Here is an 11748-nt window from a genome sequence, read left to right as displayed (position 1 = left end):
CCGAGGAGCCGCCCCGCCACGGGCCAGGGTCAGCCCCAGAGTGAAAGCCGCTGGCCCCCCCACGAGGGGCGGGCAGGCGGCCGGGAAGCGCTGGGGAGGAAACGGTCCCAGCGGAGACAGAAGCGGCGAGCAGCGCTGGAGACAAGTGCGGGGCCCGTGGGCCAGGGGGACAGGCCTGACTCCTCCGCCTCCTCCACCGACCCCCAAAGCCCAGGCCTCCCGGGATCGCTCTGGCCTCCTCTGCAAGTGGCCTCAAAGCTGCTGAGACTCCCTAGGGCCTCAGCTGAAGTCGTGGGCTGGGCCCCGTGCCCCTAAGTCGCTCTGGAGCCTCTGGGTCCCGCTTCAGGCTCGGCAAGCAAGCCCAGTACCAGCCCAGTACCAGCCTGGAGGGCCCGGGGGTGCCAGCCCCTCCCCCGCAGCTGCCCTGCAGGAACTGGCCCTGCCTGCCCGTCCCGCCGCAGGACCCGGGCCGAGCCTGCCGCCTGCAAACACCAGCGCAGGACGGACACAGACGCCTCCCGCCTCAGGGGTCCACCCTGTTTCCAGGGGCCCTCAGGGAGGCCAGGGCAGGCGAAGCTCTCAGCCTTCATCCCAGCCAGAACATCACAGGCATGTCACACGGAGTGCAGTGTGACACGCAAGGCGTCTGCTTGGGGACCACCCGCTGAGGAGAGCCCTCCACCTCGGGCCCCAGGGGAGGGTGGCCGTCCTGCTTGCCAGAGGAGACACCTCCAAGACAGCGCGGTCTCCCCTTCGGGGACTCACAGACTCTGCTGCAGACGTGTGACACAGAGCAGCAAATCCTACACCAGAAATCCGTGTGAGTGGGGCTGCTTCCAAACAATGAGATCAGGGAGGTGGTACTCCACCGAGACTTGTTTTCTAAGTTATAGAAACCTTGTCTTACTCTGTGAGTCACAATTTTAAAATGTAAAAAAAAATCATTTAAGGGCGCAAACTATATAAATCCTTGAAAAACTGCTTTACTTAACAATAGTACTTGAAAAAGCTATTAAAAACATTTTTCTGTTACTTTTTATGTACATCTAAGTGTATATGTGTTTTAATTCTCCATGATACATCTGTTTCTCAATGCCTCCTTTTGGTGACTACCCCACCCAGCAGTTCATGGGGATTTCTTCTGTGTATCAATCTCTTTGGACTTGTGAGGACAGCATATTTTAAAATGACTTGGGACACACTGATGACCCTGAGGGATGGGATGGGAGGGAGGTGGGAGGGGGGTTCAGAATGGGGGACACTTGTACACCCGTGGCTGATTCATGTCAATGGATGGAAAAACCCACTGCAATTGTAAAGTAATCAGCCTCCAATTAAAATAAATAAATTAAAAAAAAAAGCTTTGGGATTGTGAACCCAATTACAGGGAAGGAGGAAAAAATGATACAATTTAAAAGAAAGCTTGAAAAGAAGAAGCAGTGTTCATTTACGTCAAATTATTTTCCCACCTTCTCATTTTCATTCTTTCACTTTTTTGGCAACCAAAGATTTATGTTTTCTCTCAGTAAATTCTTTTCTCTTTTCTTGATTTCTACCAAGAATTTTCTCTTTTGTGGCTAAAACAGATAGGACTACTCATGATTTCTTTTCAAAGTACACACGATTTTGACTTTTAAAGGTAAACAGGCTGGAAAGAAAGCCTTTCCACCATCAGGCAGCTGAGCGGAGCCGAGGAGCTTGTGGTCCCCTGGGACCCCTGACTCGTTCAAGCTGGGGGTGCGTGTGCACTGGAATCTGCTCCAGGAAATATCACTGGACTTGCTCACAGTGTCCTTTAACCACCACCGAGTTATTTCTGTGCATTTTTAATGCCATTGCCTTGGGGACCACTCTAACAGCGGCTCGGAGCTCCGTGGGCCCAGGGGGCTTAAGCACCGGGTTCACTCACTCAACCCATTTCCCACCAGCCAAACCCCAAGGAAATAAGGCCACACTGGACCAGCTCCTGGAGCTGGGACGCCTGCTCTGTCCACGCTGTAGGAACAAGTCCCTGCCAACTCACTGTCCTCAAGTTCAGGGGGAAACTTGGGGCTGGGAGGGCTCCTCCACGAGAGTCAGTTGTGGTGCCCCAGTTCACTCACTCACTCACTCACTCAATCGTTAATTCACTCACTCACTCACTCATTAATTCACTCACTCAATCATTAATTCACTCACTCACGCAACCATTAATTCACTCACTCACGCAACCATTAATTCACTCACTCACTCAATCGTTAATCACTCACTCACTCACTCATTAATCACTCACTCACGTCATTCACTCACTCACGCAATCGTTAATTCACTCACTCACTCACTCACTCAATCATTAATTCACTCACTCACTCACTTACTCATTCACTCACTCACGCAATCATTAATTCACTCAATCACTCGATCATTAATTCACTCACTCACTCATTCACTCACTCAATTGTTAATTCACTCACTCACTCAATCATTAATTCACTCACTCAATTGTTAATTCACTCACTCACTCAATCATTAATTCACTCACTCACTCACTCATTCACTCACTCACGCAATCATTAATTCACTCAATCACTCAATCATTAATTCACTCACTCACTCACTCAATCGCTAATTCACTCACTCACTCATTAATTCGCTCAATCATTAAGTCACTCAATCATTCATTCACTCACTCATTCAATCATTAATTCACTCACTCACTCAATCGTTAATTCACTCACTCAATCATTAATTCACTCAATCAGTAATTCACTCACTCACTCAATCGTTAATTCACTCACTCACTCAATCGTTAATTCACTCACTCACTCCCTCATTAATTCACTCCCTCCCTCACTCAATCATTAATTCACTCATTCACTCACTCACCCAATCATTAATTCACTCACTCACTCACTCATTTATTCACTCATTCACTCATTCATTCACTCACTCACTCATTCAGTCACTCACTCATTATCTTTCACTCATTCATTCATTCATTCACACACCCATTCATACATTCGCACAGCCATTCATTCACTCACCAACTCATTCATTCTAAGCATGTGTCAAACCCTACTTTGTTTAAGCTGTTGTAAATTCTGACTAGAAAACATTTTTCTTATCCTCCTAAGAGCTTAAATTCATTCAATAACTCTTAAGAGAACTTTTTTCTGGGGTGAGAATAAACATGTTGCAGGACCAAGGAGAACATATTTTGTAATGATTCAGGTTTTCTCTCACCATTGCTTTGTGGTCTGCCCACGTAGATACCTGTAGCTCTAGTTCATTCATTAGCAGCTGAATGCTGCAAGTTCAGCACCGTTTAGGTTATTTCTGTTATCTCACTGCAATCAACTGTGTAAGTACTGACTGGGGAGTGCATGAAAAGTGCACTGTTAATAAAAATGATCACAGTCTCTTAATTAGGAGCAACCCATGAGCAAAGCGAGTAGCGGGAAGATGTGCAGCAGCAAGAACGTTGCAGGAGGAGCCGGAATGAAGCCCTGCAGCCCCGGGCAGCGTGAGAGGCATGGACGTTGGCCCAGCGGGCTCACCTGTCTCCCTGCACGAGCCGGGCAGTGATGCTGTTCGTCAGGGAGGGGGCCCGCAGCACAGACCCTTAGGGCATGGGGTGAGGTCGGCTCCGAAGGAGGGCAGGAGCCCCTCGACCCTGAATGCAGAGTGTGGGTCGGGCCCCAGTGTCACAGGCTTCTTGGGAGAGAACATGCTCGTCAAGATAAAGTGCCTACTGAGGTGTTTCCACTGTTATTCCACCCAGGGAGAACTCAGGTTACTTGCCCAAATCGCGTGGATACACACGTGGGTGGCGGTAGCCCGTGCAGGGATGGGCTGGATGTTGGCAATGAGCCGCAGGATGAAGGCCTCATCACAGTCTTGTGCAGGTAAACCACATGGTCTAATGGGGGTCTGTGCCCTCAGAGCCCAGAGCAGACATCAGAGAGGATGTAACGTTGCTTCAGCCCCATTTTCAGAACTGTGTTTCGTGTCAGGAGAAACAGACTGGACGAAGGCAGAAGAGCCAAAATGGGATCACCTCCTCACTGAGGCCACAAAGCTGCATGTGTTTTGTGCCTGGAGAGTTAGGATTAATGGGATTCTTATGAGAGTGGCTGGTTCTCGCTGAGAACTTGGCAGCCGATGCAAAGTCTTTCTACAGTCAGTTCCTTTCTTTGTGTAGGTCTGTGGGGTGAGACCTGTAGGAATTGCTGATTTTGGGCTCCAGTTTGATAACTAAGCAGGTGACTTGAAGGAATAGCCCTAATTCACTGAGGCCTCTGGCTTTCATCCAAATTCTGAGTATCATCTGCTGTGTAACAAATATTTCATTTCCCGTTTCTTCTTCCCATTGAAAGAAAACTCCGAAATTACATTAATTCATTGTGACAATTTTTTAATGAAAGGAAAAAAGCCTTTAGTAGAAAATAAAATTATTCATATAAACGAGGCTGGTATGACCTGGGAAAATAAGCTAAAGAATTAGCCAGACAGATGCCTTCCAAAAACTCATGCACTTTCCCTGAGAGTGAGCCATCAGCTGGAAGCAGCATAGACACAGAGGGGCGGGGTGGCCTCCTGCTGGTCCTGGGGCTCGTGGAGGGGGCTGACCCACAGAGATGCCGCTATTTACAGGGCAAACACCTCACACAGGGGCCAGACAACCCAAACTGCAGAACCAGGCAGGTCTCAGGAGAACACTTTTTTTAAAGGTTTTTAAAGTATATTTTGGCCATGCTGGGTCTTTGTTGCTGTGTGCGGGCTTTCTCTAGTTGTGGTAAGTGGGCTTCTCATTGCGGTGGCTTCTCCTGCTGCAGAGCACAGGCCCCAGACCACAGGCTTCAGCAGTTGGAGCTCAGGCTCAGTAGTCATGGCTCCCAGGCTCTAAAGCACGGGTTCAGCAGTTGTGATGCCTGGTCTTAGCTGCCCCATGCACATGGCATCTTCCTAGACCAGGAGTCAAACTGGTGTCCCCTGCATCAGCAAGTGGATTCTTAACCACTGGGCCACCAGGGAAGCCCCAGGAGGAGATTTTAAACTTGACTCTGAGGAATCCCTCTGCGTAACTTCAGTGCAAATGTGTGTGTCGACTGTTATATTTGGAAAGACCCCTCCAGGTGGGAGAATGACATGTTTGGGCACCCCAGCGTCATTACTTTAAGAAAATCAGGACAAACACTAAGGCAAGCTGATGGCAGCGTGTGTTGGACAAAGCGGATGTGCAGTCAAAACGCGCTGCTGTGACTGGCTGAAAACACGGTGTCCAGTAAGTAAAGTGACCTGTGCGAAACAGAAATGTGACTGAGTCCATACTAGAAAGCAGAATTTGGGCAAAAACAGGAACAAGGCAAAAATGTAGGAAATTAGCATGAACAGGTTTCGCTAGGAAATAAGCCACTCCAGGAAGTGTCCCTGCCCCTAAATCTATGCCAAGCCCTGCTCCCCAGCCACTCAGGATATCCCCCACCCCGAGTGTGTTTCACACAATCACACAGAGACATGTCTTGTCCCCACCCCCTCCTTTTTTTTTTTTTAACACATTTTGGCCCACTTAGTGACACTCCCTTTCTGTCTCACAACTCAGAGTATCCTCCTATGTGGACACAACAATTTGTTGGACTTGCCTCCGACATACGGACACGCAGGTTACTGTCAGTATTATGTGGATTCAGCGAGACAGTCAGTAACTCCACGTGTTTGCATTCTCTGTCATTGGAGAGTCATCCTCAGGGGAAGTTCCCGAAAGAGGGATTGTCCAATCGGAACACAAATGCACATGTAATGTTGACAAATGTTGCTGAACGCTACTTTGAAAGGGGGTAGCAGCTTTCTTTCCGCGGGTCTCTTCCCCATGGCCTCACACATCGGGGCAGCCGAGACAGGAGACCAGCGGCAGCCCCCCTCGCACGACCCTCATTTCTCAGTGATGAGCAGCCTCGTATCCTGTGTCTTCAGTGCCACGTCCTCTTGTTAATAGCAGCTTTGTTGAGATACAACCCACACACCACGAAATCCACCCTTTGGGCTGCTCGATCCAGCTGTGGGGTTCTGTTTGCTTTGAGTGTGCTCACGGCTGTGCCTCCCTCACTGGTGAGGGTGTGTCCATCACCCCACCAGCAAGCACTCCTTACCCCTGCCCTGCCAAGGTCCCAGCCACACCGAGGCACCTCTCTCTCTACGGAGGGGCCTGATCTGATGGTTAACATCAGTGGGCTCATACGTCTCTGTGACAGGCCTCTTTGCGAGGTTCATCCATGCTGTAGCTGGCAGGAGCACTCCATGCTTTTTATTGTGGGATGATGCCCCCTTGGACAGAATAACGCAGGGGCACTCCATGCTTTTTATTGTGGGATGATGCCCCCGTGGACAGAATAACACAGGAACACTCCATGCTTTTTATTGTGGGATGATGCCCCCTTGGACAGAATAATGGAGGAGCACTCCATGCTTTTTATTGTGGGATGAAACCCCCGTGGACAGAATAACACAGGAACACTCCATGCCTTTTATTGTGGTATGATGCCCCCTTGGACAGAACAGCATGTGTTACTGGCCGTTAGTCGTCTGTTGAGCATTTAGGCTGTTTTCCCGTTTTAGGTGCTCTGAATAATGCTTGTGTGCTTTTGTGGACATGTGATTTTAATTCTCTTGAACATACACCTAGGAACGAAATTATTGAATCATACGGCAACAAGTTGACGGTTTTTAGAAAAAGCCAAAGCTGAGCTGTTTTTCCAAAATGGCTGCATTTTGCATCCTCACAAGCAGGGATGAGGAGTCCAGTCTCTCTGCATCTTTGCCGGCGGGCACTTTTGTCTTTTTGTTTTAGCCTCCTAGTGTTCTGATGTGCATTCCCCTGATGCCTGATAACATTGAGCAGCTCTTCATATGTTCACCGAATAGTTATACATCATCTTTGGAGCAATGTCCACTCACATCCTTTGCCCATTTTAAAGAAAATGTATTACTTGTTTTTTCATTTTTATTTGCAGCTGTTATTCATGTATCCTGGATAAAATCCCCTTATTAACTATGTACTCTGCAAATATGTTGTCTCATTCTCTAAATTTTTACTTTTTTAGGTGAAGAACAGATTTTAAGTTTTTTTAAATTAATTAATTTTAATTGGAGGCTAATTACTTTACAACATTGTAGTGGTTTTTGCCATACATTGACATGAATCAGCCATGGGTGTCCATATGTCCCCAGTCCTGAACCCCCCTCCCACCTCCCTCCCCATCCCATCCCTCAGGGTAGTCCCAGCACACCAGCCCTGAGCACCCTGTCTCATGCATCAGCCCTGGACTGGCAATTCGTTTCACAAATGATAATATACATGTTTCAATGCTATTCTCCCAAATCATCCCACCCTCACCTTCTCCCACAGAGTCCAGAAGTCTGTTCTTTACTTCTGTGTCTCTTTTGCTGTCTCGCATACAGGTCAATGTTACCATCTTTCTAAATTCCATGTATATGCATTATTATACTGTATTGGTGTTTTTCTTTCTGGCTTACTTCACTCTGTATAATAGGCTCCAGTTTCATCCACCTCATTAGAACTGATTTAAATGTATTCTTTTTAATGGCTGAGTAATACTCCATTGTGTATATGTACCACAGCTTTCTTATCCATTCATCTGCTGATGGACATCTAGGTTGCTTCCATGTCCTGGCTATTATAAACAGTGCTGCGATGAACATTGGGGTACACGTGTCTCTTTCAATTCTAGTTTCCTTGGTGTGTATGCCCAGCAGTGGGATTGCTGGGTCGTATGGCAGTTCTATTTCCAGTTTTTTAAGGAATCTCCACACTGTTCTCCATAGTGGCTGTACTAGTTTGCATTCCCACCAACAGTGTAAGAGGGTTTCCTTTTCTCCACACCCTCTCCAGCATTTATTGTTTGTAGACTTTTGGATTGCAGCCATTCTGACCTGCGTGAGATGGTACCTCATTGTGGTTTTGATTTGCATTTCTCTGATAATGAGTGATGTTGAGCATCTTTTCATGTGTTTGTTAGCCATCTGTATGTCTTCTTTGGAGAAATCTCTGTTTAGTTCTTTGGCCCATTTTGTGATTGTGTCATGTATTTTTCTGGAATTGAGCTGCAGGAGCTGCTTGTATATTTTTGAGATTAATTCTTTGTCAGTTGCTTCATTTGCTATTATTTTCTCCCATTCTGAAAGCTGTCCTTTCACCTTGCTTATAGTTTCCTTTGTTGTGCAAAAGCTTTTAATTTTAATTGGGTCCCATTTGTTCATTTTTGCTTTTATTTCCACTACTCTGGGAGGTGGGTCATAGAAGATACGGCTATGATTTATGTCAGAGAGTGTTTTGCCTATGTTTTCCTCTAGGAGTTTTAGATTTTTAAGTTTTTCATGAAATTCTGTTTAAAGGCCACAAAAGCCACTCAGCCTTTTAAATCTTTTCTTTGTGTTATATACGGTATATTATATATTGTTATTGTTTAGTTCCTAAGTTGTGCCCAAGTCTTTGTGACCCCATGGGTGGTAACCTACCAGGTCCCTCTGTCCGTGGCATTCTCCAGGCAAGAGTACTGGAGTGGGCTGTCATTTCCTTCTCCAGGGGACCTTCCTGACCCAGGGATGGAACCTGAGTCCTCTGCATTGGCAGGAGGATTCTCTACCACTGAACCACCTGGGAAGCCCTACATTATATATTATATTATCATATACATATCTGTGGCCTTCCCTGGTGGCTCAGATGGTAAAGCGCCTGCCTACAATGTGGGGGGCCCGGGTTCGATCCCTGGGTCAGGAAGATCCCTTGGAGAAGGTAATGGCAACCCACTCCAGTATTCTTGCCTGGAAAATCCCATGGATGGGGGAGCTTGGCTGGCTACTGTCCATGGGGTCGCAAAGAGTTGGACACGACTGAGCAACTTCACTGTACGTATCTGTGCATGGATTCTGGCTTTTTAGTCGGCTCACAGTGCAGACCTCTCCCTCCTCCCGTGTGCCCAGGTTTGATGCCCTTCCCTTCCTTCCTCCTTTCTTCCTTCTTTCTTTCATGGTATGAGGGGTACTCTGGGGACACAGTCTCCAGTCTTCTCACATTTCTAGGACTCGTCCTCTCAGATATCAGCATGTTCAGGGTGAGGGGCCTTCTTGTTGGCGATCATTGTTTATCTGGGTTTAAGGGAAATGGATGTGGACAGGCGTGAGTCACCTGTTTGCTGTGCCCCTGACGCCACGAGCGTTTCCCTCACCCCCGAGGCTCCCGTCTGCACCGGCGGCAGAGGCATTGCGTCTGGAGGGACCCAGTAGACGCTGCTGTTAGTGCGGATGTCTGCTGGCGTGAGGGTGGCATTTGCTCGCCCTCACTGAGCAGCCCCTGACGGGCCGTGGGTGCACGGGCTGCCAGCCTTGTCCCTGGACGCTCCAGAACTGGGTTCAGCATCCCTGGAGACAGCCAATGGCCACAGACCAACAGTTGCTCCTGTGAGCAGCTTCGATCACCACACATCCTGAATTCAAGCAAGGAGATTCACCTTGAGCCCCACAGACATGGCCCAAGGCTCCTTTGAGGGAGACTCCAACCCCAGTCCATAAATGCAGTTACTGAAATTCATGGCACAGGCAGCTAAGTCTGCAGCAGAGTCTCAGGAAGGCTCAGTAAGCGCAGCATTAAGGGGGCTCTCCTGCAGCAGCAGCAAAGCTGGAGAGGCTTTGTTTTTCATCCACTGAAAAGACCATGTCATCTGTACTGTACTCAGCCCCTACAGTATGCTATGCTGATTGAGTCTGGGGTGTTAAACCAAACTTGCATTCCTGGAATAAATCCCACTTAGATATTGCGTTTAATTATTTTCATGTAACTTATTAAATTGCAATACAAATTGAATATTTTTAGTTGTAAAAAATTGTCAAAGAGATAAAGAGACCCTTCATCAAAGAAGAAATACAAATAACCAGTAAGCATGAAAACTGCATTATCATAAGTAACCTCTGATATCAGATACAATGGCAGAACATTATACATATTTATAAAGTTCTTAAAAAATACATATAATCACTGTTGATCAGTGGCTGTTGGTAGACGCAGTCCTAGGTACACTGCTGGAAGTTTTACTATATATTACAAATGTAAAAATATTCTCATTTTTCATTAATAAATTATACAATATATGTATCATCAGTTCAGTTCAGTCACTCAGTCATGTTTGACTCTTTGCAACCGCATGAATCACAGCACGCCAGGCCTCCCTGTCGATCACCAACTCCCGGAGTCCACCCAAACCCATGTCCATCGAGTTGGTGATGCCATCTAGCCATCTTATCCTCTGTCATCCCCTTCTCCTCCTTGCCCCCAATCCTTCCCGCATCAGGGTCTTTTCAAATGAGTCAGTTCTCATCAGGTGGCCAAAGTATTGGAGTTTCAGCTTTAGCATCAGTTCTTCCAATGAACACCCTGGACTGATCTCCTTAAGGATGGACTGGTTGAATCTCCTTGCAGTCAAGGGACTCTCAAGAGTCTTCTCCAACACCACAGTTCAAAAGCATTGATTCTTCTGTGCTCAGCTTTCTTTATAGTCCAAGTCTCACATCCATACACGACCACTGGAAAGACCATAGCCTTGACTAGATGGACCTTTGTTGCCAAAGTGATGTCTCTGCTTTTTAATATGCTGTCTAGGTTGGTCATAGCTTTTCTTCCAAGGAGCAAGCATCTTTTAATGTGTAACACTGAATAATAATAATGGCTGAGTAATAAATGATAAACAGAAAGATTTATCTATAACAATGCTCTGAAATATTGTGTTTATTTGAAAAACATAGTTGGAAATAATGAGTTAGTTAAATACATTATGTTTCATACACAGCAACACCAGGTAGTCACTACAAATGATATGGTTTCATGACATGTAGCCACCCACTCCAGTACTCTTGCCTGGAAAATCCCATGGACGGAGGAGCCTGGTAGGCTGCAGTACATGGGGTCGCAAAGAGTTGGACACGACTGAGAGACTTCTTTCACTTTTCACTTTCATACATTGGAGAAGGAAATGGTGGCCCACTCCAGCGTTCTTGCCTGGAGAATCCCAGGGACGGGGGAGCCTGGTGGGCTGCCGTCTATGGGGTCGCACGGAGTCAGACACGACTGAAGCGACTTAGCAGCACAGCAGCAGCAGTGTCATTCACATTATACTGCTAAGACATCACTTATAAAACAGTATGTATAACATTGTAGAGCGGATGTGACCCCAAACCCTTTGTTGAAGCCTTGAGCCCCAGGTCCCTGAACGTGCATGGGGGCCCATGAGCAGGCGGTGAAGGTTAAGTGAGGTCACAAGGGCAGAGGAGACCCAGCTGCCCTCACCCGTGTGAGGACACGGCGAGAAGATGGAAACCGCCGCCCTGCCTGACAGGGAACCAGCCTGGCTGGCACCTTGATCTTGGGCATCCAGTCTCCAGAACTGGGAGAAGTGAGTGTTGCTTGGTCTGTGGAGTTTCGTTAAGGAAGCCCAAGTGGATTGACCATATGGTGCCGTCCACGTTCCATCTTTCTAAAGTGAAATCTGTGTGTAGGAGAGGGAACAAGTACTACCTGAAATTTTCTCACAGTTGTGGGATTCTTGCTAAGTTTTGTTTCAATGTTTCTCTTTATTTTAAATTGGATGCACAAATTTTTCAATGAAAGCACAATAGTTTTTAAACTAGAAGCATGGAATAAAAAAAAAATCAAAACTTGGCCAGTCATGAGTTCTGAATAAAAGAATCAAAGAATGCTCC

This window comes from Bison bison, unplaced genomic scaffold (genome assembly GCF_000754665.1).
Source record: "Bison bison bison isolate TAMUID 2011002044 unplaced genomic scaffold, Bison_UMD1.0 scf7180017864266, whole genome shotgun sequence".
Classification (NCBI taxonomy): domain Eukaryota; kingdom Metazoa; phylum Chordata; class Mammalia; order Artiodactyla; family Bovidae; genus Bison; species Bison bison.
Note: the sequence above shows the minus strand (reverse complement) of the source record.